The sequence below is a fragment of the Trachurus japonicus genome, chromosome 14 (genome assembly GCF_045865225.1).
Source record: "Trachurus japonicus isolate A0001 chromosome 14, Traja_1.0".
Classification (NCBI taxonomy): Eukaryota; Metazoa; Chordata; class Actinopteri; order Carangiformes; family Carangidae; genus Trachurus; species Trachurus japonicus.
In genome coordinates, this window is record NC_140920.1 from 29,685,785 (window position 1) to 29,707,780 (window position 21,996).

The 21,996-nt window shown below is 42.7% G+C and overlaps 1 long non-coding RNA gene across 1 annotated transcript in view; it reads right to left on the bottom strand.

Moving 5' to 3' along the window:
• LOC146975012 (uncharacterized) overlaps nt 1-21,720 on the bottom strand; it is a 44,568-nt gene extending 22,848 nt beyond the window's left edge. The window contains exon 1 of the long non-coding RNA XR_015037571.1: nt 21,016-21,720. This is a non-coding gene — a long non-coding RNA (uncharacterized LOC146975012). The remainder of the gene's footprint in view (nt 1-21,015) is intronic.
• Nucleotides 21,721-21,996: the final 276 nt, after the last annotated feature.

The window sequence follows — 21,996 nt, forward strand, 5'->3', positions numbered from 1 at the left end:
CTGTAAAAATAAACCATGATGTGAACAGGTCAGCGAGGCCAGAGCACAAAATGTCTCTGAGTGTGTATTTATATACGGTGTGTGTGTGTGTGTGTGTGTGTGAGCAAATGGGAAACGAGCTCTAGTAACCCAATTAGCCAATAGTGTTTTAGACAGAGAGGGATGGAATGAAATCTAGAGTCAGTTAGAAGAGATGACAAAGTTCTCTGTGCTCGGTTATTGAGGTAAAAAAATAAAAATGAAAAAATGGAACCAGTGTCACCGCTCTGGTGCAATGCTTGAATATCCTTGTTATTAACTTTTATGCCTTGTTTTCTGCTGAATGTTTGTATAGTTGTGCATATTTGCTATTGTCTTTTAACCTATCTTTTCTACGTCACGGTCCCCCTCCCCCTCCCCCTCAAGAAGCTTATGCCTCTTGTCAGGCCATCATTGTAAATAAGAACTTGTTCTTAATTGATTCTGCCTGGTTAAATAAAGGTTAAATAAAAAATAAAAAAAATCAGATATGATCAGGCCTGTTGTATAGGGGAGAAAGGTGATGATAATTCTAGGGGCCCACAAAAAACCCCATTAGTCTAATCTTTGAATGACTGAATTATTCTGCATAATAATATATAATATATATAATAATAATATAAGACCCTGACTAATACTCATAGTAATGCTGCATTAGCATCAAAACAAAGTAGGCTAAATAAAAAATGATAATACAGTCTAAGAAAAAAAGTCGACAAGTCAGGGGGGCAGGGGGCCCACTTTAGTATTTTTTCAGGGGACCCAGAATTCCTAGCAGGGGCCCTGGATATGATATCAGATGATGTATGGGCTAATCCTCAATGCACACATACACACACACTTGCGGGAATCAGGAGCATCCACACACCTACTACGTTCTTGAGTCAACTTAACATTTCTTGTCAAACTCTAATTCCACTGCTCCACATACATATCCCCTCATTTGATTTACCACAGCCCCCTCCTCCACACAATACACACACATGCACACACGCACACTTCTTGGATGGAGAGCACTTGACTTGTGTCCAAATTGAACTCTTATGCTCTCTACTTGTATGGAAGATAATGTCTTTTTGTAGTCAGACTGCAGTGGAGGATTTCAGCAACAATCAGGGCTCCCTGTGGTCAGGACTCTACCACAGCTTGTGACACAAACACAACTGTGTGGACATTTTTTCTGCCAGCGCACAGACATATTTTGTGTGTTTTTCACTCGGTCTGCCAGAGTGAAACCAGGAAGAATCATCTTCTTCTTTTTTTTTTCCTCCAATATGTAATAGACCATAAAGTTACACACACACATGCGCATCCACTAGGCCAAAGGAGCACAACACAATGTTTTAGTGCAGTTAATCCACACTGATAATTAATGGCCCATTAAAAGCACGATCCGTAAGTTCTTACGAGTATGAATTAGAAGTGTGTGTGTAGCCTGACAAACAGCCTCATTCTATTTTAACAACAATAACTCAAAGTGTGCACATAGCTATCTCTCTCTCTCTCTCTCTCTCTCTCTGTGTGTGTGTGTGTGTGTGTGTGTGTGTGTGTGTGTGTGTGTGTGTGTGTGTGTGTGAGAGAGAGATAATCAAAAGCAGAGAGGGAGATGGCCAAACATCATGTCTAATGTCCCAACAAACTGAGGATCAAGTGTTTCCAATTAGGATTACAAAGACACAAGCAGAAAATAGAATGAACCCATCCACCCTGTCTCCCCTATCTCTCTCTCCCTCACACACACACACACACACACACAATATTATCTTACATATTTGCTGCTTAGAAAAAAAAAATTCTAATAGTAAATGATTTTTTTTTTTAATGGATCTGTTTTTTCCCAGTTTCTCTCTCTTCAACATGACAAGAGAAGATGTGTGCATGTGGACAAAGCCTGCTGCACCGTGCTGCACATTTCTCACTTCTTTCATTGGCATTTAATCCAGTCACATCAGATCCCTAAAGCAGGTGAAGTCAGCCAAAGACTTTCCCACGGTCTGAGAGCAAATCCACCGCCCCGAGCCCTTCCTGAGGGCCGGCCATCTGTCCGCTCTGTTTGGAGTGTGTTGGGGGGTAAAGCGTCAGCTGCATGACCAAATTCAACGTTCCAACACAACAACCCTCCTTCACCCGAGAAAAGCATCCATTCATCTCAGCGCGCACACATTCACAAATACACACACTGTGCCCAAACACAAACAAATCAACAAACAAACAGAGAGATTCACCTCCTCACATTCCTCTCTCTGCCTGTAAACACTGACATTATTAAAAATAATAAATCCCTGTGAAGAAGTTAAAAACGTGTTCCTTCCTTCCTCTTTTTTTTATGTCATGTCTCAGATATGAGCGCTGCTGGTCGGGGGGGAGAGCCCTCATTAAGATGATATCTCTGCCTCTCAACAAAGGAGTTCACCACATAAACCTTGACCTTTGCTCCCGCAGAGGATAAATCATGGGAGCCGCTGACTTCCACAGAACAATACCGGTTCACACAGCAGCAACACAAAATCTGCACCCTGCACATTTCACATCACCGCCGCTGTTAAAAAAAAAATCACACTTAGAATTAGGATTTGCCGAGATCATGTGATGCATTTCTTTCTTATGTCTCCCTAGCACATGCTTGCCCTCCCATCCTAAAGCTTTCCCCCTACTATTTTTTTCCTCCCGCCCCCCTTTCCCCGCCTCCCCCCCTCCTCAAACTGACATGCTATCATTTTATTTCCTCCCTCAAAGAGCAACTCTGCCGCTGGTGGATGTGGTCCTCGCCCCGGCCTGACGCATTTTTAAAATGCGTGACATTGCCTCTGTGGGAGCATGAGAACGGGGCTTCCTCAATAGTAGGGTCCCCATACCCGGCCCGTAACCATGGAAGCAGATGCCTGCCCTCCCGGCCCTCCTTACCTCCTGTCGATCGCGAGCTGTGAGCTGCTTCAGCAGTGAAAAGAGGCTGTTCCTGCCTTTCTCCTCGCTCTGACCGAACTTGCCCCGCTCCTCAAAAGGAGCCATTGAACAGGTCACTGGTCTAGACTTGTTTGCACGGTCCAGGGAGCAGCCTTGATGTAACCCTTGCTCTCCTCTCTCTCTCTTTCTCTCTCTCTGCCTGCCACACCAGCCGCCCATCGACTGCAGACTGTGGAGGGGTGGTGGCGGATAGGGGGGCGGGGGGGACATTGGAGACGTGGATTTGAAAAGGAGCCCGTCCAATTTTGCCATTGTGCCTTTTCATTCATCGATCGAATGAATATCGAACCTTCTGTCCCTGTGTGTGTGAAACGGATAGCTTAGCAAGCATTTCCCCCTCTCTCCTCCAGTCAGTGTTCTGGGCCCACTGCTCACTCCTTTTATCACTGCCTCTAAATATGGCACTTAAAAAAAACAAAAAAAAAAACATTTTTTCTTTTTTTTTGTTGCCTTTAATAATTCCTGTTCAACTGAATTTTAATGTGGTCTAATGTCCTGATGCTGAATGACATGTATTACATTTCATTATGAGTTGGAATGTATTGCTTATATGTGATGTTTTATATATTGACTAAACACATTTGTACAAAGACAATGAGACCATGTTGAAGTGTAATAAAATCTATATTTGAGTTGATAATGAATAAAGAAATTAGTCACTGACATTATCAGTAACTTAACATTTTTAAATTAATTTATTTGACTCCTAAAATAAATCTACACCCTCATTAAATCCTGGAGAAATAAAACGTAGAAAAAGCTTAAAGTAGGATTTTGTTAAAGCTGCTGGTTAAACTACATTTTATCATTTTGAAAAAATACAGAATTAAAATTAAACAACTGGATTATTTGTTCATATGTATATGTTTACAGGACATCATTTCAAGTCCAAACACACTCAGTTTATAAAGTCATGGTAATTAACCACAATTGCTGAGATGCACTCATCACTTAAATTATATACACACTTTACATTCACATGAGTGTGTGTGTTTGCATATTGACCTGCTGCATTAAATGCTCCTGCATAGATGCATGTGACAGGGCGATAGTGGTGGGGAGGAGGGGGGGCGTCACTGACAGTTTTAGTAAAAGGTGAAAGGATCAATGTCAACATATCAATATTGTTCAATCAGGGACGCGGTGGCAGACTCAGTGACTATTTGTCATGAATATGATTCATAGACTTATAATATATCATGGTGTCACCCACTTCATTCTCTTTTTAAAGAGAATTCCTTGTTTGTTTTCGTTTGTATGTTACTAAACGTTAAATGTCAAATTTTGTAAATGTCCAGAATCTAATTAATAAACACTAAAAAATCTGCATCTGACTTTTGTCTTATCTGGAGAATTTTATTTTGAGATTTTGAGAAAGAAATCTTCAAATATGTCTGATACATTAATTATAATAAATAGTGATAATTCAAGTTGTATTCAAAATAAAGTCCAGGATAAAAAACTAATAGTGAATATGTGCTGGTAAATACATTTTAACAAAACCAAGTGTGCAGAGAGGAGCAGCTTCCATGCTCCATGTTTCAAGTTGCTATGCAGGGACCAATCAGAGGGCGGGAAGGAACAATACAGGACAGAAAATGAGCAAATTCAAAGGCAGAGGAAGGAAAGCAAAGGAACCAGTGAAGTAAGAAGGCAAAGGCATTGTGTCCACACAACAATTAAAGCTGCTCCCACACTGAGCAGCAGGCCTGCACCTCCACAGCCCACTGCCACCGGGACACTGCTCCAAGACCAGGTCCAGCAGGAGCTCCATGTGAAAACACATGATTAAACACAAACGCCGTTAAAAAAAAAAAAAGAAAGAAAGAAAAAAAAAACCCTTCCACTACAATTCTCACATATTTGATTAGAAGCTTTTCAATTCACCCAGTTTAAAAAAAGTGAAGTAATAACTCAGAAGAAATGTTCCAATCTAAACAAACCTGCAGCTGCTGTATTACTGTCAGAAATACACATGGAAATTAATTATGAAACTACATTTTTTTTCCCGTTTTATAAATGAAGTTCAAACATAATAACATAACTAACCTTGAGAGAACTGAATTAGATTATTATCAGACATAATTTACTGTTGATTCTTTCCCTCGGCTTAAAAAAATGAAAAATAAACACAAATGAAGATGGATTATAAAATCTACAAAACATTATTCAGATGAAAAATAAAATAAAATCACCTGCGGTATAACTACAGCAACAGCATGATGAATATAGAGCTGGCTTATTTGTGCAGGAACAATGGTGGAGATGGGGGGCTGGAGTGGGGGGGGGTATCATCTGAACCATATAACCCACTGACAAACAGACATACAGACACACACACACACACACACACACACTCAATCTTCATGTCTCATGTTACGCACCAACACCAGGCACGATCTGACATTTTATTTAAACTCTCAAAATTGTGTTTCTGTAGTAAAATAAAAAGAGAAATCACACTTTTAATTTGAAATCCTGCAGAGGTCAGACCACACAGCACGAGCAGGAAGAAGAATCTAACAAAAAAAAAAGAGAAAAGCAGTGTTGGATTTCATTTCACCACTCAGCGTCTCTCTGCACCTCACACACACATAGACACACACACACACACACACACACACACACACACACACACACACACACACACACACACACACACACACACAGCTCTGGCAGATGTACCCTGGGACATACACACAAGTAAACCAGCATCCCATTATCACCATCAACCTGCCTGGAGACAGTGGCAGGCCAACGCCGAAGTCTGCGTGCTCTGCCACAACCAACAGACACACACACACACACACACACACACACACACACACACACACACACACACACACACACACATGCATCATTACCAGGCAGCCATGCTCACGAATACAAGTGTGTGTGTGAGGGAGCGAGGGATGAGAGCTTCCAGCAGCTTTCATCTCTCAACTCATCCCAATACCGTCTGTCTGAATGCAGATGGAGCATCTATCTATCTATCTATCTATCTATCTATCTATCTATCTATCTATCTATCTATCTATCTATCTATCTATCTATCTATCTATCTATCTATCTATCTATCTATCTATGATAAAAAATAGACTTTTTAAATAAAAAGCATTGTGTGCAGGATGTCACCTCACCACTGTGACACTGCTATAACCTCTATGACACACACACACACACACACACACACACACACACACACACACACAAAGGCTGTGAGCTGAACTAACCAGACACCATTACTCATGATGTGCCGGTGCCCCCCCTCCCCACCGTCTCCCTCCCTCAGGTCAGACCCATAGGCTGCTGCACAAAGCTCAGAGAGCATCATAATCTCCTGAACCCCCCCACCCACACACCCCCCCCACCCGCTCACAGCCCACAGAGCTGAGCAGGTCTCAAACATCTTCAGCACATCATCCAGCACACAACACCTGACTCCTAAAACAACAACAACAACAACAACAACAACCTTTAAACTGTGAGGGTTAATTAGAGAGAATAATGAAACAGGACAGTTTTACGTAATAAGGACTGTGATCGTCAGGGCCGTTACTAGGAATTCTGGGCCCCCTGAAAAAATACTGAAGTGGCCCCCAACCCCTGACTTTTCATCGCAAATTTTTTTTTTTGATTGACTGTGTATGAGAGCAATTTAGTAAAAAAAATAATAATTTAAAAATCAGTCTTTTGTGGGCCCGACTGGGCTGTGGGCCCCATCACCTTTCTCCCCTATGCAACGGCCCTGGTGATGGTGTGTGTGAAATATGAAGAGCAGCATCAAACACAGTAGATCAGAGTGAAGAGCTGTGATCAGTGTGTGTTTATCTGGACATCACACACACACATAGTCAAACTTAAATCTGTCCAAGGTGCTTCAGAACAAAGAGTCCTCCGACTAGACGGGCTCCTCAGCGCTGCCTTTAATGAGGTGTAGGGCAACAAATCCTCCTCCATTCAGCGGCCGGACACTTGTGGTGTTGGAGGGGAGTGTGTTGTCGGTGAAAGACTCCCCCCGTCATAACACTAGAGGAGCGTCCCCCTCCCCTCACAAAGACACACACTGATTCACTAATGCCTGTGTTAACAAGCACGTCGTCTGCTTCTCTAACTCATCGTCTCTTCAATGGGCGCTAATGGAGAAACAAAACAGCATACACACACTGAGGCCCTCCTGCAACACACTGCTCTTTTTATAGACGCCGTGCTGCAGCTCCTCCTGCGCATCACACCGCAACTGATGTCAGCCATCCAATATGAAAATGTAAAATGTAAATATCATGGAAATGTAGAATAAATAAAATATTTGACAGAATAGTGTGTTCATATTCTTATGAAATGACATTATCTAAAATATTTACATGGAATCATCAGAGAACCTGTTTCTTTCAATTTAAAATAAAAATGTAAAATACTTTTAAAATGAAAATAAATTATTGTTATAAATCAAAAAGTCTCTGTAAATCTAAATATAAAATAAACAAAAAATCATTTTATTCTCTGTCTGATTTTTTAACAGCAGTTTGGTAATTAATTCATCTAAATATAAAAATTACATTTTTCATTTTTAAAATGATCTATTTTGTTTTTAATTTTCATCATATTTTTGTGTTTTCTAAATGTAAAATAAAACAGTGGACAGAGTCAGATTCCAGAGATAAGTCTGAGATGTTTGGAAACAAAGAAAAAAGACACACTTCCAGGAACTCAAGGCCGGGCCCAGTTTGGGTGGTGGGTCCTAATCCTGCAGGACAAAAAACCAGCAGATCCACCGAGACAAATCTTTTCTGATGGATCCCTGCTGCTAGATCCAGCCGGCGCTGAGGTCCGACAGCAGCACCGGTCTGGAGGGAACCATTGTGCCGGAGCCGCTCAAGAGGAGAAACACACTAAAAATGTATTAAAAAACAAAGCTGCTCAAATACAATATTAATTCACCAACAGCAGAGCGAGAGCAAACCATGTAAATCCGGCCGAGGCCTGCGTGTGCTCTGTCTCAGCTGGAGGGACGAGTTTCTATCCACACAGAACTGCAACAGATTCAATCTTTGTTTTTTTTTGTTTTTCATGTTTGCATTTTTCTTATAAAATTAAACATATTTATTTTACACTAAGATGTGGATTTTTATTTGAATTGCAGTCACTAGTTTTAAAAAACAGATCAAAATTCCTTCATTACTTCTCTTTTCTCTTTTTAACCCAAATGCAGATGAATCATTAATATAAGAATTAAATCTAATTGTTGGCTGTAATGAAATAAATGAATCGTTCTGTAAAATGTATGCACTTCATTATTCTGGCATTAAATGTATTTAGAAAAAACAACAACATAAATTAAAGCTTATAGAAGAATTCCTCCTCTGATGAAGGAGTGATGTCATTGCTGGTCCTTCATCAGGAGGAGGAAAATAAAAAGGACAAGATTTAAGAGAAGAAAAAAAAAAAAGAGGAGCGTGCTGCAGTCCTGCTGTCTGCCTGGGATTTATCCTGACTCTGTGTGTGTGTGTGTGTGTGTGTGTGTGTGTGTGTGTGTGTGTGTGTGTGAGTGAGATGGTGCTCACTGTTCCCAGGTGCTCAAGTGTATCTAATTGTGTGAGTGCAATTATGAGCATCTGTTTTTTTCATCTTCAGTGTATAAGCGTATGTTCGTGAGGACGCAGAGTGTGTGTGTGTGTGTGTGTGTGTGTTTGTGCTGAAAATGTTGTTGGTCCTCAGCTCTGTGGTGTGAGGCCAGAGGCTGAGCAGTGGCTTTAAGCTGGCTCCGGGTCAGTCCAAACACTGGCAGCTATTCATGGCCAGATCAAGTTGATGTGAGACCCCCCCCCCCCCCATTTCCATATGAATGTGGAATATGCTAAAGGAAAAAAAAACAAGCAGGGTCCTTGTCCCAGCAGCCAGCGCACTGATAAGACAGAGGCAGAACACACACATGAGCCAGGACACACAGCTTCCTCCCCCATGGACAATAACACACCACTGGCATCAGAAGAAGATTTAGATATTAGAATAATGAAGGGAAAATACAACACACACACACACACACACACACACACGTTTGTATGGCTATCTTTGTGAGGACACTCATTGACATAGTGTTTTCCCTAGCCCCTTACCCTAACCTTAACCATTCAAAACAAATGCCTAACCTGAACCATTACTCTAAACCTAACTTAAACTTCATTATAATAACCTAGTCATTATAAAGTCTTAATCCTCAAACAGCCCTCGGAAGGGGTTTGAGAAAGTGAGGGCCGGCCAAAATGTCCTCACAGTCCCAAAAGGTCCCCACTCTGATGGTTTAAAACTCAAATATGGTCCTCACATAGCTATACAAGTACACACACACAAACTCTATTTTCTCTCCATATATCCAAACCCATAGGACAATATTGCTGTCAGCCCAGCAGCTTATGAATGAAAATACATTAACAAATGTAGAGATGTTTTATCACGACTGGACCCCCCCCCCCCTCCACACACACACACACAGCTCTGCAAGCGATGGCGCAGCCCCTCTGTCTAAAGGTTTAAGTCAGACAAAGGACTTGTCCTGAAAGACAAACAGCAGGAAGCAAGGAGACGACCATGAATGTGATGCACACACACACACATGGTGCAACCACACACACACACACGCACACACACACACACACACACACACACACACACACACACACACACACACACACACACACACACACACACACACACACACAACAGCACAAGTCTGCATACCCTGGACGTGTCCCTGTCCCCTCTCTGCCACCTGCACCAGCAGCAGCGTCACCACCACCGTGCCCTCACACTCTCACACACATGTGTGTGTGTTTCATACTGACACAGTGTCACACACTCCCATTGTCCCCCTGTGTCGCTCAGCCACAGACACACCGACACGAACTGTTTAAACATGGACTCACACTCAGGGTGGAGAGGCCATCTATTACCAGGAGGGACAAGGGGAAGGGAGACAGACCCCCCCCCCACACACACACACACACCTCCGCCCCCCAGTCAGCTAGGTGTCTAACTGTGGTTCAGCAGCAGGAGGCCTGACCACTGCAGCATCTCCAGCCCAACAACACCAAGGGACATTTTTAACATGAACACCACATCAGAGACACATTCACCTTCATTTACATTTAGAGTCAGAGATTCAATAGAAAATCAGCTTTAATATGATCAGAGGAGCTTTATCTCCTCTTTAAAACACTGATACAAAGTACATGCAGAATTAAACTGATATTTTAACAAATATCAAAGGCCTGATAATTATTCTGCATTAAATAATCTGTGTTTCTGTTGTTCCACCTGGTTATATTTTATTACTGATGATAACACCGGCCTGCAATGTCTCAATACAAATATTTCACCCTGGATTAAATTACAAAAACATTTCAAAGGATATCTACAATCTTGTCACACTCCAGTGAAAGAAATCACAGTATTGTTATAAAGCAGAAAGAGAATACATTCACTGCCAGGAACATGAATTCCAAATTACTGCTCCATAAGCTTTGTAAAAAAAAAAACAAATAGTCCAGATGTAGTTGTAGTGTCGCCGCAGTGCAGCAATCACAAACTCTGCTCCTGGCTCTGCCACAGAACCACCAGAGGAAAGGTAACACACACACACACACACACACACACACACACACACACACACACTGATTTAATTCTAACTTTCCCATGTGCAAGTTAACTGCATTAATGTCAATTTAGTCGGAGTTGGAACTCTCCAGCTCTGGGCTCATGTATACGCTGCTGCTGCTGCTGCTGCTGCTGCTGCTGCGGTTGTCGGCATGAGACGTGTCACAGCTGATCACTGCAGCGCGGCCAGATTTGCGTGCACATGTTTTTGTTTAGAAAGACCCAATCAGAGTCTTAAAGCACGCTGGTCATATCTGTCAAACTTGCTAAAACCTCTATCTACTGTAAACTGTTTTCTTGTCTGTAACAACATCTATTGCACGTCTGTCCGTCCTGGGTGAGGGATCCCTCCTCTGTTGCTCACCCTGAGGTTTCTCCGACTTTTCCCTGTTAAAAGGGTTTCCATGGAGTTTTTCCTCAGTCGATGTGAGGGTCTAAGGACAGAGGATGTTGTTACGATGCCATGTAAAGCCCTTTGAGACAAACTGTTTGTAAAAACGGGCTATACAAATAAAATTGCCTTGCCTTGCCTTGCCTTCCTAAAGTTTACAGTGTCCACATCTTTATCCTATTAAATATCCTGATAGAATTAAAAAGAACATTCATTTCTCTCTGTTATATTATGACAGTGACTTATTTTCTGCATGCAGACACCTGCACCTGTGCGTGAGGCCCTCCTGTATTTACACTGTGATAATCACAAAGACGAAATCAGGATCCAGGCCTCGTGTATTATCTACAAACAGCACCCACTTCTGTCCAGATGAAAAAGTTACACTAAACCCTGCAGATAAAAAAAGAAGATAAAACGTTGGTACCAGATTTCGCATGGCGATGACAAAACAAGAAAAACAACCTCTCAGAGAAAAAAGACGGCGTGTGTTTCCACGGCATCAGGCTTCAATAAAGGAGACTTGATTTTATCCTAATCTCTGGACACGGTCCCACTGGACTGTTCTGGTTCTGACTGAGTCTCAGTGTGCAGCCCTCTCCAGCAGCACGCCGACCTCTGCCAGCTACACAAACAGCCACAGAGAGAGGGAGAGAGAGAACATGACATCACCCCTCTATCATCCATGAGATCCGCTGGAGGCTCACGGTTCAGCAGGTTCAAGCCCACGATGCAGATGAAGGCTAATCTTAACTCGGCGGAGCAGGAGATCCGTCGTATTACAGCCACCTTTTTTAAAATTTCCCCGAAGCACTGGCCTGCTTTACACATGCTGGAAGTCATTACAAGTGGGGGGGCGGGGTTGTGTTACAGTTTGGTCTGAGGCTGACTCTCTTAAAGACACTGAGACAGAGGGACGGGGATGACAGTCCTGACTGTGATGGGACAAACACAATACACTTTGTAGCTGTGTCTGGCAAAAGTCACATTCATGTCCAGAAACTGAAATGTCAAAGTGTCAACTACTACTACTACTGATTTCAACTAACTTTATTTTTAATAAAAGAACAAACAGGACAAGGAGACGATGATGAACGGCCGTAGCAACGAGACCCTGACAACAACCCACAGGTTACGGCGGCTTTGACGGGACACTTTACCTCAAGTACCAAAAACGCAAACTGATGTCATCGTGTCACATCATCACCTGCAGATCAGAAGACAAACTCAAATATTCAATCATTCACCTTTGTGAATCATGGCAGCAGGCTGACATTAAAGCACTGACACATCCACTTCATGTGTGTGCACGGGTCACGGGAAATATAAGCAACATTATTATTGTAAACATTATTGTGAATATTCTAAGACCAATTCTCTGACATTCCCCCAAAAATTGATATTCAGGTCAGGCTTGTCAAAATACTAGAATTTCAGTAGTCGATACCAACACCAGTGAATTTCCATGATTCTCGATACTTATTTGATACCACGATAAAAGTAAAAAAACAGAACCCATGGACTTCTAAATAGACTACTTTATTAAAAAAACTGTTTCACATCAAACTTTCAAATATTTCAGCTCCACTGTGTTTTAACAACTTCTCAAACAGGTTACAGTACACCCTGCCTTTCCGAAACCCTGCCGTTCCGAAAATCGACTTCTATTCTTTGTATTGGCGGGGTTTCCCATTTTTTCTAAAGACCCCGCTATTCTGAAAAAGCTACAGGGGAAGCCTCTACCTGGTATTTTTACTAAACTTAACCAACTCTTTATTGCCTAAACTCAACCAAAGCACAGAGGAAAGAAATGTCTTGTTTTTTCTGGGTGAAGTTTCTGAGTGGGGTGGGGGGGGGTTTCGGAACAGCTGTGTTTCGGAATGGAAGGCTGTCCCCATCCTCACACATTGTTTCATCGGCTTGTATGTTTCGTGTTCATACATTTGTTTTCACTGTTTTATTTTTTTTCCTTGCCACACGACTGACAGAGCGTCACGTTTCCATGACGATTGACCGAAAAAAGACGCGTAGTTACATCATGTTTATGAGATTGGGCCGTATTCACGTAACAAGTGGACCGCACTGGAGTTCGCCGGAGACACGGCCCGCCGAGGGCAAAGTTCCAGTAGCTACTCACCGCAAAAAAAAGCAGGTATTTTTTGTGCGTTGTCATCGATATTTTTAATTTTCTAAAGGAACATAATGTCTGTATGACAGGTAGTGTTTCCTGGGGGCAGGCATGTGGAGGCTGCTCCCTCCTGACTGGGCCCACTGTTACGTCCAGCAGGAGTAAACACAAACACACATCTCTCCTCCCTCTGGAGACATCAGCTCCTGCCTGCAATCACCACGTCCACATTCGAGGAGATTTCATTACACCCTCGCACACGTCGCACCCTTCAACGGCTAACATGCGGAAATGATTTTAGGATTCGGTCTTTGTTTAATAAACAGATTCCAGCGCTCCAGATCTGACAGTCGGCAAAAGGGCAAATAAGTGTATGGCTTTGTTAATGGGTCAGCTCGAGAAGGGGCTATCATTATGGTGACATACAACTGTCTTGACCCCGCTGTGTATTTTTCAATTTACGTTCAATGTGCAAAACAATAGTTTTGGCAAGAAAAATACAACCTTGTCTAATGGAGGAGGAGTGAAGGCCGGGGGAAGGAAGGAAAAAAAAAACTGCAGTCCACCGTGAGGCCCGTGATCTATTCATTGCTCCCGTTTAATTTCTTTTAGGTGCATAATCCTTTCAGTTTCAATGGCAAATTTAACAGTCCCTAAGGTTTCAGCACCAGACTGGTCAATACAAAGCCAGACAACTAATTACTGAGCACCACTCTCTCATCCACCCCCCCTACCCCCCCCCCCCGCACCCGTCCATCCCCTTTTCTCTCCCTTGTCCCTCTCTCTCTCTCTCCCTCCAGCAGCTGTGGGGTTCATGTACATAAGAGCAGCAGTCAGGCAGTATTAGGTTTCCACTTCCCAGATCTCCCTTAAAAGCCTGTCCCATAATGGCCCTTCAGTCACACAAACACGCATAGGATTTCGTACAAAAAAAGCACACACAGTTGGACGACCACATGCGAATCGAGACATTCACTTGAGCTGTCTTTAAAAAAAAAAAAAAAGAAAAAGAAAAGAAGAGTTGATCTACATTTGTTCCCTGGTTTTTTTTCCTCTCTTATTGGTGGATTTTTTTTTCCTGTTTTGGTTCAGAGTGAATAATTGTGCTGTTTAAAGTAAACTGTGTGTTTACGGCGTGCCTCGCAGTCGGCCAGCAGCTTTACCAGCCTGTAATTACCATGTAATTGACGCCTTGTTTTCAAGTAATAAATTCAAGCACAACTTGACAGACTATTTAGTTAATGCTCAGAGCTCCTCTTTGTGAGAACTCTGACAACAGCCCATCTAATAACAGATCAAGTCAATCGACACTAAATTCATCTGCAAATGTTTTGATAATTAATTCATCATTTTAATTTAAAAAAACCTTCAATATTCTCAGTTTTCTTCTTCTCTTTGTTTTATATCTGTAAACTGAACATATTTGCAGTTTGAAGACATCAAATAGAGAATGTTTAATATATTTTTATATTTTCCAATGTTACACAGTAACAGGAACTGGAAAAAAAGGAAGATTAATAGTTGATATGTAATAACTGGTTGTAGACGATCTATTTTGTGCTGCCTGACACTTGAAAATGAAAACCTGATATTATCCCATTACCAATAAAAACACAGCTACACTTATACTACAATATGATCTAATACAACAATACCAATGATCTTTCCAGAGAGAATGTAAATGGTTATTCAGCTGAAACAACTGTAGATAATTATGGTGCGGGACAAAAACAGAACAAAGCCTGGACTGTGATCTTGAATACAGCGATACCACGACTGTATTCTGGCTCATTTGGAAAACAGAAGTGGATGCATATGGTGCAGAGGCCCTCAGCTGACCCTATGACATATGGCATTCATGGTGTTTTTAATGTAGATGAGAAAGAAGTTATCCTCTGCTTCCCATGAGTAAAAGCCCTGGCTGTGACAATGATAACACGGTCATGATAGCATGCTCAGTGCGAAGCCAGCCCCATGTTGTGTTGTGACTGCTGTCCTCTGCTTTACAGCGTTCCTCTGTAAACACACACACACACACACATACACACACACTCTCTCTCTCCGGGCTTTGATCATGACCTGGTGCACACCAGCAACTCAGCACAGCCCCTAATTTGCTCATCGCTTTAAAAAGTCCCTCAGTTAAGAACACTTCCCTCAGATAATGGGAAAAGTTGCCCCCCTGTGACCTGAGTGGAGTGTTCTTTGTCTCACTCCTAATGTTTGCCTTAGCCCATTGTGTCTGCATTACCCAGCGCCTCCACCCCCCAACCCCCTCACCCCACCCCACCCCCACCCCCCCCCTCCTTGCAGCATGACAACCCTGCTGCAGCGCCACACCGGACCGGCCTCACGGAGGAGGAAATACTAAAAATGTATGGAAGCCATTTCCCCCCCTCCCTTCAATCTGCAGGGCCCCCTCCCCCCTCCCCCCACCCCCCACATCTGTGTGATCAGCAGAGGAGCCGGAGCCGCTTGAGGAGTCATGTGGCTGCGACACACATGCGTACACGGCGGCTGATTGCAGCGAGTCCCGCACCCACTTCGCTCGCAAACAAGGAGGATGAGCTGCTGTCAGCTCAGAGACAGTAGACAAATTGACTGTGATCTCCTGACCTGAGAAACTGGCCTCCATCCAAAAACAGACGCCTCTAAAACTGATGAGACGCTAAGGAAGATCATAACTAATAAGCCCTGAAATGTAAATTAGATGCTTCATAATGTGGAAGGAGATCAGCACTTTTTAAATATATACTGTATGTGTTTAAATAGCCATAATTATGGCCTATGAAACTTTGAATAAGAATACATTTTAATGGTAGATATAATAATGATGATGATAAACAGTCAAGGCTTCTTTCTCTTTGTCTCTCTCTGTCTGTCTTTGTATTAATGGGGACAGCTGAATAAGAAATGGATCAGTGGTAAAGGGACACACAGTCTCCATCACAGACATGACATCACCCCTTTATAACCAACCCATTGGGGGCCATTTGTGCTAGAATTCCATGCTGCGTGTGTCAGTGTGTGTGTGTGTGTGTGTGAGGGTACATACACGCAAGCTATAACTTAGCTGTCATCGGGTTTTTTTATGACACGGTATCAACCCGTTGATCTTCTTCTTTTTCACTTGGAACCATAAATATCAGACTGTGTATCACTTCATCACAGAAACACTGGACATCTGTGTTTCTTTCCACTGAGATGACCACAGACTTGGCTGCGCTCATTAATAATTGAAGAATTTAAAATTCTAATTCACGATGCACATCGTCTCCCATCGCGCAGTGTTGAATGACACCTCGCCTCCATCTGGCACTGCTGCATCACAGTAAGTCATGCTAATGGTCCATGAAGCCATGATTCTCTTTCACCTCATGAACAGAGTTGAAGTTGTTCTTCATGATCACTCACTGCTCATCATCTACACACTAAAGTTTAACATGTTACTGCAGGTTTCACTGTGCTGCTGTGGAAATCACTGCCCACAGGATGATCAGAGAAAGGTCACTCAAAAAAAGTCAAATATCTCAGTGTCATAGTAACAGTGCAGAATAAAGGCTCTTATGTGTTTTTTGTGCACATCAATATTTATTTCCAAACTGGTTTGTAGCCTATCATCCTTTCACACAGACAGTGAATGTTACACAGCAAAAATACAACACAATATTTTAGGAGTGAGGTCGGCCCGGCGACTGAACGCATCAACTAATGTTGCATGGAAAGGAGGTATACGTCACAACCCTACACAACCCCTTGACTAAAATGGCAACACAAAGGGACACAAATATGACAAAAACAGCAAAATGAAGGACAACGTGTGGTAAAGCATCACCCAACATGTTGGGATATCGAGATAATGTGTTGCTGTCTCTGATTGTTACAGTTGGTAACAAGACGACAGTGGCACAGCAGGTTTGGTAACGTAAACAAACTAACGAGTAAGCTAGGTATGTGATATACGGTTTTAAGGTACGACATGGCGGCAAAGCACTACCCGACACAAAGCAAAACTTTGGTTTGTAATATATCTGTTGCATATTCCCATCGCTGCTGGTATGAATGCCAAATATTCGCTGGGGAATGTTGTTGCCATGCATGTTGCCTCCATGGAGACCGGCTGTCAGCACACAAAGAGCTGCTAGGGTGAGCCACAGCATGGCTACAGCCTCAAGGCCTCCGCCTCACAGGGCTGTAAAAGTGTCAAAGGGAAGCAATTTGAGTTTCTTATCAGTGCTGGAGTGTGTCCCAGAGGTCAGGAGCACGTCCAACAACACAAGGTCAACACACACCTGTGTAGTGTTTAAAGGAAACAAAGCAAGGAAGCTGTATCACAATAAGATCTTTTGATTATGCCTGATGTGATGTCATTTTAATAACAGGTGCATGCTCAACATGATAGACTGTCCTGTGTCATGACACAAGTCTACCATTCATTTGGGAGCTGGACCTGCAGCTATGAGGTTCCTTCAGCTCAGAGCTGGACACCGTGAGGACAGTGAGGCAGCGGCCGGCCAGGCCTGGTCAACAAACTGAAGAGGTCTTTGTAAGGAAGCAGTCTAAGCTCTGTAAAGAGACAAGATGGAGTCAGTCAGTCAGGCTGCTGCTTTCTCAGGCTCCAGGGTTATGAACTTCTTCAGCTGTAAGAACAGCTGCATTGTTGGAGCAGTTATTCTGATAACAGCCCACAACACATTTCTTCCTGGAAAACCACAGATTCACAGTCATTAAGGCTGCCCACATTAGTCAGCACAACTCAACCGGAGGCCCAGTCCTTTGTCCAGTCTTGGCCATCGGCCTCCGCTAAGAAAGAAACTGAGGTGTTTGGTTTTTCCCTCAGATGGAGCTGAGACCTGAAGCTCTGAGGCTTTGTTGAGATGGAATGGCCAACAGGACAGTGTTTACACAATGCAATCATAACCCCATCAAACTCACATTATTGTGACTGCCACACAAACAGCTCAACACAGTTACTTCCACGAGGCTGTAATCAAACTAAGTACAACCAAATTTATTTTTTTTAAAAAGGGTCACTAACTCATCTAAACACAATTACATTTGTATGTTCTTCAGTTCACTAACATTCTGTGTCGAAACAAAAGGCCTCCAGTCATGGAAAAATGACAAGAACCACTCCAGTTAACATTGAGGTATATTTGGGTTTGGGTTTTTTCAGGGCCGATACCAATACTGATAATTAGTTCTCAAAGAAACTGATAACCAGTATTTAGAAGCGATATTCATTTGCAGTAAAAATGTCAGAATTTAGAATAACACACCAGGGATTCGACTGAATACAGTATACTGTTGGTTTTTTGTACACTGAAAATCTGTGATAAAAAAGACCTGAAGTTTTTGAACACAAATCTTGATTCAGCGGGGGATGTGAGTGGGACATTGTTCCACAAAGAGTGGTGACTTCAAGCAGAGAGACGCTGCCTCAGAGCCGAAGGAGCGCCTTTTAAAATACATTTATTTTTAATTGGTTATTGGTGAAAAAAGCAGCTGATGCTGAATATTTATCATAAAAATGCCAAATATGGGCCAACATTATCGGCTATGCTGATAATCGGTTGACCCCTAAGTTGTATTGAGGTAAACATAATTAACACAAAAGTGCCATTAGCTTACTACTAAACTCCTGTTTACTCCCTCCCAGACGTGTAGGTGGTGGTGCTGAGTTATGTTGCCTCTCTATTAGTGAGCAGCCATGCTAAAAGCTAAACCATGCAGGTCCTCTTTCCTCTTTGCTGAGTTTGTGTTTTCATCCGGACTGCCACCTCTGTTAGTCACATGGCAGCATCATGGTAACAGCTAATGAATCACTGCTAAGTGAGCCTTTCCTTTCACTGTTAACAAAAGACAACTGGGATAATTTATAACCAGTGGAGACGTGAGGGAGGGAGAGGCAAAAAAAAAAAAACAGTGTGTGGAGGTCAGGCAGGTTATCTGACGGCACGTCTTCACCTGGCGCACAGCACAATGAACCACTATAGACATCTATAGACACACACATTATTAACACTATTAATAAAAACACCTTAAAAATACCTCCAAGACTCTAATAAACCAGGATGAACTGGTCCATAGCAGTGGCAACAACACACAAAACACTGAGGTCCTTTGTTCTGAAACCAGAGCTACTGAGAATTCAGGGTCTTTTATTATCTCAGTTTGTATTTGTTCAGGCTCACAAATGATTGTTCATCATTTATAAGCAATACAAAAGATGAAAACCACTGCATCTGAAATATATAAAGTGAGAAAGTGATCCATAAAATCGTCCTCAGGTGCTGAGCAGGCTATTTTTACTTGTAAATGCTGTCACATTACAGGCTGAAACACAAGAACACAACTTTGTGACGGTGACTTTTCAGAGTCCTCATTAAGGTGTGCAGTCGTGCTGCTTCATTAAAGCGTGACCCACATGCCTGAAATAGAGAACTAGATTGTGCAGCAGACACAGTTTGTGTGTTTATCGGGGAGATTTGGCGAAGCTCCATCACATTACTTCAACAATACATCATCAGACCTCAAATCCATCCAAACAACGAGGCCTAACCCGACATGTTTTCAGCTTTGTAAAAAAGAAAAAAAAAGTTGAAAGCTTTGGGGAGAAGGGAAGTCTACTAAAGGAGGTGGAGGAGCTTTGTTCCAGCGTCACTGCTGTGTGTGAGGGATGGAGGGAGTGAGGGAGACAGTCGTAGGGATGGGTTCAGATCTCCACAAAGAAATAAAGGAGCGAGGTCAAAGCCCCAAACTGCCAATGAGCCGTCAACATGAGACGCACACAGCTCTGAAGTTCAATAGATTCACTCCACTCAGTCTGAATGCAAAGATGGAGAAGTTTATGCTTTGTTTACTCTTACACTAAATTTACCTGTGATTATATGCACTGGTATTATAAATAAAGATATTTGCTAAAATAAAACATGCTTGATAATCTGATAGAATAAAATGTTTTTTTCCATTACAATTTTTTCCCCTCATAACTAACATGACTGCACAATGTCCCACAGCTGCCAACCGAAATAAAGCACGGATTGATTGAGAGGACGTCTTACATTCATCACACAATGAAGTTTTTATTATTATTATTATTATTGAGTCTGCAGTGAAGCTGCATGAAAGGTTTGAATTTCTATTGCAACGAACCAACGGCCAAAAATCTGTAACAATTCAGCAACACTGAATCCAGGAAGTAAATCATCCTGGGCCTGTGAAATCTGGATCGAGGCTCAGTCTGCAGAAATGTGAGCCAAGAGTTGAAATACTGAAAAACTAGGCTCTCAATACAATTTTATATGGTTATTCTTCGTCTTCTGCTTTGAGATTTCTGTGAAGGTAATATAGTTAAGTGTATATAATGAGACTGTGTGAGGGTTGTGATTGAATCTTCAGAGTTCAGCGTCTCAGAGCTGAAATCCACATCCAAATCCCAGGCAAACTAAAAACTTTTCAGAGCCATTGTGCTGCCTGGGCCAAGTGCCGTTCTCTTTGACCCCTCCAAATTCCCTTCCCCCAGTCGGCCTCCACTGCACCTCCCTCCTCGCTCTACCTTGACCCTCAAAACTTACAAATTCAAAAGCACAAAGCCTTTCTTATCCCTACAGCTGCTACATTCACTGTAACACTGAACCATGAACTTGAACCTTTTGAAGAGGAATGCAAGAGGAAACAGAACCACATATCTAACAATAATAATAAAAAAAAACAACTACAAATAATAGGTTAACAGTTGAACATATGAATGAAAAAGCAAAAGGGGGAATCAAACACAGTGGAAATGCAGCCATATGGGAAATGGTAGGGAGCGCACAACTTCCAGAAAGTGCTGAGAGAGAAAAGGAAAAGAACTCACCACACAGATCCCAACAGCCGAGCGCAAAAATGAAAGATTCCTCTCTCTTGTCTATCTCCGATCCACTTCCATTTTTCTGAGCTCCCATATGGCACCCCCACCCCTCCGAGAGGCAAAAGCAGAGAGTGCGACAGAGAGAGAGAGAGAGAGGAGAGGAGAGAGAGAAAGAGAGAGGGGGGGGGCATTAGTCCTGGTGTCGAGATGGACTGTTGCAGCTGTGCAACCCCGTCAGTATCTCCTCAAATCCAAGCCCCAATCCCCCTCAATGTGTGTCTGCAGCACCGCGGAAAAAGGCAACGGAAACAAAGTGATCCTCTTACACACAGCCCAGAGAAAGAGAGAGAGAGAGAGAGAGAGAGAGAGAGACGAACAGGGAGAGGACGAGAGAGGGAGAGCAAGAGAGAGAGAGAGAGAGAGAAAAAAAACATGTAGAGAGCAAGAGAGGAAGAAAACAAGCGAGCCAGTCAGAGGGCCGAGGAGCCGGAGAAAAGCAGGTTCAAGTTTTCAGCATTTCCTTCACTTTGTCGAAGAAAGTCCGGCTGAAGAGGAGTGAACAAGTGGGAGCTTCTAGGAAGGCAAGGAAACTGTGCATAATACCTTCCAGCTTCTTTCCACCCCCCTTCTTTTCTCTCACTCTCTATCACTCTTTCTCTCCGTCTCTCTCTCTCTCTCCCTCTCTGGTTATAAGCCTGGCTAAAACAACCCCCTCCTTTGGGCGCTGGAATGCAAGGCAAGAGTTTCAAGAGGCCCAGTTAGACAACCCTCAGAGTCACTGCACCTTGACCCCTCGGCCAGACACAGAGAGTGTGTGTGCGTGTGTGTGTGTGTGTGTGTGCGTGCATGCATGTATGTGTGTGCAAAATAGGTGTCCAGCTTTAGTTGTGTCTGTGCATAGTAAAATATGTAGGGGGGGCAGGTTTACCTCATGAGATCATATAACCGGACCAGGACGTTTAAACTGCTGTAGTGAGTCACAATCAA